This window comes from Phaenicophaeus curvirostris, chromosome 6, assembly GCF_032191515.1.
Source record: "Phaenicophaeus curvirostris isolate KB17595 chromosome 6, BPBGC_Pcur_1.0, whole genome shotgun sequence".
Classification (NCBI taxonomy): domain Eukaryota; kingdom Metazoa; phylum Chordata; class Aves; order Cuculiformes; family Cuculidae; genus Phaenicophaeus; species Phaenicophaeus curvirostris.
The window spans coordinates 37,012,100-37,018,656 of record NC_091397.1 but is presented as its reverse complement, the minus strand read 5'-3'; the positions used below and the strand labels follow the sequence as shown (position 1 = coordinate 37,018,656).

Sequence of the window (6,557 nt, the reverse complement as noted above, 5' to 3'; positions counted from 1 at the left end):
AGTGTGAGTCTGCGAAGCACGAACTAGCTCAACAGTGACTCTGGTACCTGGCTGCCCATACAGACTGTGATTCAAGGCTGATGGGGAAAGTAGGGCAGAGATGTTCCTGTGTGTTGCCAAACACTTCAGGATCTGGCTCAGAAACCAGAGCACATCTTTGTGCAGGTCCCCTATGGCTTTCTACTGCTGTGCGTCCCACCTAGCACAGTAGTAGGTAGCAGAGTCTTGCAGAGTTACTTTGCTCACTGTCAGGGTGCAGACAGATTTGGTGAGGTCCTTCTCAACACTAAATTTTCCCTCATCAGAATTGTTTTCAAGGAAGAGCCTGGTGGAAATGTAGGCAATGCGTTTGGGAGCTGCATTGGGCCTCTTTTGGTACCAGTGAATGAAAACGTTGTTAAAATCAGGATCGGAGACATGACAGTTGATTAGCACTGTTTTCCTTTCTGGCTTGGTGATGGATATGGGACTTTGCTGTAAGACTTGTGCAGAACTGCCTGCATGAAAGAAAGAGAAAAATTAGAAGTATGAAGCTGAGGAAAGAGAGCACTGCCTTTGCAGACATGCAGGCAGCAGGCACGTACAAGACAAATCAGCTACCAGGATGAAAGCGCTCAGCAGCCACATTGTCACTGCCCTCCTCATGGCCTCTTTTCAAAGGTAGGGGCAGGGACAGACACAGACTCAAGTGAGGGCAAAGGAGTTCTGAGCAGCAGAAAATCAACCAATGAGACTGTACGAGTTGTGGATGTATTAACGTTGCACAAGCCATGCGCTTTGATTAACAAATAAATAGAAGACAAACAACCCCCCCCCCAAAAAAAAAAAACCAAACAAACCCCAAACCTATAAGAAGAGAGGCACTACTGAGGCAAACTTTTTTTCCCCTTTCTTTCCCCAAGGAATTTTTTTAGATGATGAATAGTCACCTTTAATCACCTTTTTTTCTTTTTCCCCGACATTTGATTTATGTGTGCTAGATTTTAAATTCAGTTCTTCACATCCAGATTTTTAACTTACATTGGTTATGAGAGGACAGAAGAGATGCCCCTCAAAAGCAGGCAAAATTGCTGCCCTCAATCACTGAGATAACGAAAGTGGTTTTGGGCAATTGCTACTGGGTGTTTGTTCTCAGAGCCTCCTCCAGGTACTTGCTGTTCCCTGCTGCTGGAGGCAGAGAGCTGGGCTGCACCCAGCAAGGAGGGATATAGGGTTAAACCTAGACTCTACCTCACACTGATGTACTGAGTCGCTTGTGCCTTTCTTTCCAGGTTAGCCAAGCAGCACTTGTATGCTATTTTTCACAACTTGTCATCCTAATGACACCTAATGTTACCTGGCAAGCAGGACCGTGAGAGTCAGGTAAGGTTTCCAGCCCTTGTGAGCATAGAGATTTCTCTGTCATCAGCCTGGTGGTTTTCTAAGGCTATGTGATCTGAGTAGCACAATAATAGGTGGCCTCTTGCTGCTGTGTGATTATATTTGTTGTCAGAGTACAAATGGTCTATGTCCTCACGTTCTTGACCCCAAAATTTTCTCAGTAAGATTTTTCATAAAACTAAGGAGCCCCTGATTGTGTGAAAATAACGTGCTTTGGAGCTTCTCTGGTTTGTGTTCATACACAGCTCCATTACAAGGAAAGCAGAAAAACAGCACTGTTGTGACTGCAGTGACCAGCCCCAGTGGCTCACAAACTGGGATTCTCCTAAACCCCTGCAACTCACATTTACAGCAAAGGGCTGATGCAGCCAGAAGCACCCACAGCAGCAACATGTCCTCAGTGAGTGATTCAGTTTCATATCACCCAATGGCAGGTCCTTTAAATTCCTTGAGGTTTTTGGAGGCTATAAGAGATCTTCTGCACCCTTGTATGAAAGTTCATGCAAATGGTGGTACCCTGCAAATGGATACTGCTATCCACAGCATCTTTCAGTGTTAAGGAAGTCCTGCATCAGTAGCTAAAGCTTTTCTTTAAGTAAGATACTTTGTGATCAGCAGCAGAGATAGTACCGCAGTCACAGGCAAGATGCTTCATCAGTTCACTGCCTCACACTTGCAGATTTACATCTTGTTTTTAGCCCAAGGTCCCATTGCTTCATTTCTGCCCAGATATGTCTTTGCTCATGGTAGTGAGAGCCCTGTTCTCCTAGATTTGTTCCCAAGATACGATACTAGCCAGAGATCAGCTTCTTTCCTTATCTGTTATTGGCTAAAGTGTTGGAGGCTCCAAGTGTAGGATGATGTTTCACTCCACAACAATACCACTATTGCTCTTCCTTTAGAATTTTTTTTCCAATTAATTTTGAACCTTGAACATTAAAGGGGATTCCTGTGACATAGCTTCCACCTGATCCTGTCAGTGTGGAGTTACCCAGTACTGCAATGGAAGCTCCAGTATTTTCCATCTCTTACTGACGGATCCAGTAATTAAAGACCTGTAAATATGCATTGAAATCATGCCTGTCCAGCAGATGTATTCCATTACCTGACCTTACAGCTGCTGGTTCCCACATTATTGAAAAGGTGGTATTTCTGGAGGAGGCTGAGGGGAGACCTCATTGCTCTCTATAACTACCTGAAAGGAGGTTGTAGATAGGAGGGTGATGGCCTCTTCTCCTAAGTGATGGGGGACAGGACAAGAGGGAATGGCCTCAAGCTCCGCCAGGGGAGATTTAGGCTGGACATTAGGAAAAAAATTTTCACAGAAGGGGTCATTGGGCACTGGAACAGGCTGCCCAGGGAGGTGGTTGATTCACCTTCCCTGGAGGTGTTTAAGGCACGGGTGGACGAGATGCTATGGGGCATGGTTTAGTGTTTGATAGGAATGGTTGGACTTGATGATCCGGTGGGTCTCTTCCAACCTGGTTATTCTATGATTCTATGATTCTCTCTGCCTGTTTGGGGAAGCTTTTTTTCATACTCAAGCAGTTACCATGGTCTTGGTACCACTACAAATTTTATCAGGCTAGAATGTATGTTTAGCTCTCTAGCTTAAATGGAAATTCTTTATAGTATAAACTTACATGACATCTGCAGGACAATGTTAGTAATACACTCATTTTTATTATGTTCTTCGACCTGCAAGCCAGCCATTTTTAGAACATCATTTATATGTGTCTCATATGATTTACTATCTGATTTTCTAATCAAAATAGCCTACACTTCTGAAGCAAAATGCTGCACGTGGCCCTAAGTATTTTTGTATCAGCTGGCATGAATCAGGCAAGACAGAGCCACATTTAAATAAAAGTTGAATACTGAGATCTGAACACCTGCGGATGAACAGCCCCCTTTCTCTTCCTCTCTCCCTGTTCTGGTTTGAGCTGAAGTAGAATCAGCTTTCTAACTTCATCTAAGCCTCGTATGAGTAACTTCATTTTCTGAAAGTTAATTACGTGTTTTTCAGACAGTGTTTCTCTCTAGAAGAGGTAACACGGGGCACTGGGATTCAGAAAGGCCATCACTCAGACGCAGTTATTCAGTCCCCCCCGGTTCTATAGGGAGGCGGTGCCGGTGTCCGGTCCCTCCCCTGTTCCAGGGGTAGGCGGTGCCGGTAACCGGCCTTTCCCCAGTACCAGGGGGAGGCGGTACCGGTTCTCAGTCCCTCCCCGGTTCCTGGAGCCGGGAGGAGGCGGTGCTGGTTCCCGGGGCGACGCCGGCGGGGTTCGCCGCTTGGCGGCCCCCCGGCCCGGTGTGGGAGCGGCGCTGCCGGGCCTCGCTGCGCGGCGCGGGGCGGGGCGGGGCGGCGGTGCCGCGGTGCCGGTGCTGGTGCCGCTGTGCTCGCTGCGGGGCCGCCCCGCGCTGCTCTTCACCCTTCGCTCCCGCCGCCTCGCGGGGCCCCACAGCGGCGACGTCAGCTTCCCTAAGGGGGGGGGCGGGGCGCTGAGGGAGACGCGGGAGGAGCTCGGGCTGCGGCTGCCGGAGGACGCGGTGTGGGGGCAGCTGGTGGCTGCCATCGTGGCCAACCTGGGACCTCTGGAGGACCTAACGCTGACCCCCAACCCTGACGAGGTGGAGGTCTTCCCGCCGCCCCTGGATCACCTCCTGCGCGAGGAGAACCAGGGCTACAGGCATTTCCGCACCGGCGGCCGCTACGCCTGCACCTTGCCCGTCTTCCTCGACGGCCCCCGCCGCGCCTGGGGGCTCACGGCCAGCGTCACCGAGCTCCCCCTGGAGCTGCTCGCGCCCGGCCGCTACCGCAAGCAAACCCACGTGCTGTCCCACCCCAGGAGGGGGTGACCCCCAGGGCCACACTTTTGGGGTGGTGGGTGCTGGAAGAGCTTCCTCGGAGCAGATTGTGGTGTCCCCCTTCACATGGACCTCGGAAGCCACCACGCCCGCGGGTGCCGTCAAACGCTGTGATTTGGTTAAAAACAAAGCCATATTTGGAACCTCCTGTGGCACGAGGATGGGACTGGGGTCCCACTGAGGTGCTGAGGGACATGGGTTAGTGATTGATGGGGATGGTTGGACTCGATGATCCAGTGGGTCCTTTCCAACCTGGTGATTCTGTGATTCAAGCTGGTGGAAAACCGTAAGTGAAAGGGGTGAGAAAGAGTTGCACCTACAGGAGGAATGGACAGGACAGGTGACCCCAAACTGACCAACAGTTTTCCATTCCGTATGCATCACACTTGGGATAAGACTGAGGGATCACAAGGGTTAAGCTTTCTGGTTGATGGCTGATGTTTAGTGAGAACCTTGTCTGTCTTTTTGCCCTGATCCAAGATCCATGTGTTCCTGAACTCTGTTCCTGGGTCCAACTCCTTCCTGCTGCTGAGTCCAGCCTGGGACCTTTTCCCTGTGCCTGCTCTGTAGCATCAGTGGTGATGTAGTCCTTGAGGTGTGCACTGGAAGCAATTTTGTGTATTTGTATAGATTTTATTATTTTCTTTAATATTATTATTGTTTCATTAAAGTTGTTTCAGTTTTAGTTTCCAACCTACAAGTTTTTTTCTCTCATTTGCCTTTGCCCTTCCCATGGTGGGGAGAGGGAAGGAAATGGGGCCCTCCACAACTGTTCACATTTAGCTGGCAGTCAAGCTGGGCTGGGACTAAGCCCTAACACTCCCATCTTCACTGCTTCATCATCCAGAAAAAAAGAAAAATAGACTTTATAATATCAGTTTACTGACACTGATGCTATCAGGGTTCTCTTTGTTTAAAGTAGAGATCAGTTTCTAATGCAAGATGTAATTTTCACAGCACTGTGAACTAATTCACATGCTTGTTATTTCTGCCCCCAAATTGGTTGGTGTTTCTCACCTAGAGCCACAAGGAGTCTTTCCACTCATCTCAAGGGGGTTTCAAATACATTCAGATTACACGAGACAACCTACACACATAGATATTTTTTTCGGCCTGGCCTAACTCCTATCAATCAACTTCTTATGACTAAAAGAGTTTCTGCTAGGGAAAGCAACAAATCAACATTTTTTTTACAAAGAAAAAGATCTTGATGCTTTCTTCCTGCAAACCCAGATCTACACTGGGGATTTTTCTCATAGGTGATACAAAATACAACATCATCAGGGGCTTGGGGCTTCATACAGCTCATAGTGTTAAATGACACTGATCACCTATTAGGTACAATCTTACCTGCAAGAAAGTTTGACTTTGAGTAGCTAAATCCAGCTTAGTGTAGAGAACAAGTAAGTGGTTTTGATGAGCCCATCTGAGCCATTTTTGAGACATCAGTGATCAGGGCTCTGTAGCAGGTGAAACTGAATTCAACTGAATGCTGGTCTTTGTTCTGGTTTCAGGTAGGAAATACTAAGTTAACAATTTAATAGAACTTTCTGCATTGATACATCTGACAGATGTATCACAGAAACTATGAAGAGAATTTAAAGCCATTCAAATGCTCAGTAATCAATTACATTGATTAATAAGAATTTAGGTAATCTAAGGATTGCTTTCAAACAGTCCTTTTGTAGATGCTTCTACCTCCCCTTCAGGGCTGGCTTCCTCCTTTGCACAAAACTTACAGGTTCTTGAGAAAACATGAAAAATCAGGTTGGCTCTTTCACCAAAGCAGACAAGATAAGGAGGTGTTCATTGCAAGGAAGGACCTGTGAAGAAATCCATGAGAGCATTCTTCAAATTTTAGGGGAATTTAGGCCTATCTGAAGCACAAACAGAAGTTAACTGCAAAGTGTCATTTGAGTGTGAAACTCAGGTAACAGGACACTGCAGGTGCTAAATTGCATAATTAGGCTGGGAATAAATGGAGGTGTGCTATAAAACCAAGAAGAAATATATTCTGGTGCCATTAAGAATAACTAATACATGCATCTTCCAAGGCACAAGTTTGAGGATTTTCAGGAAGCCCATAATTTTTTCTACTTATGCCACAGCTCCTTAGAAAAGGAAGTTCAGAGATGCTGGGATAGTCAAACCCTGAGAGAGACAAAGACACTAAGAAGTATATATATACTGATCCCTTGGCCCTCCATAAAAAGCAAATTAATTGGTGAAGCGACAAGTGATATTTTTCTAAAGTGTTGGCTTAATTTCCTGCTAAAAAAGAGGAAAAGAGGGATGTGTTGAGGTGAAAA

General features: G+C 46.9%; 1 pseudogene; it reads left to right on the top strand.

Annotated features, from left to right (window-relative positions):
• Nucleotides 1-604: 604 nt before the first annotated feature.
• LOC138722329 (mitochondrial coenzyme A diphosphatase NUDT8 pseudogene) lies at nucleotides 605-4,941 on the top strand (annotated as a pseudogene).
• The last annotated feature ends 1,616 nt before the right edge of the window (nucleotides 4,942-6,557 follow it).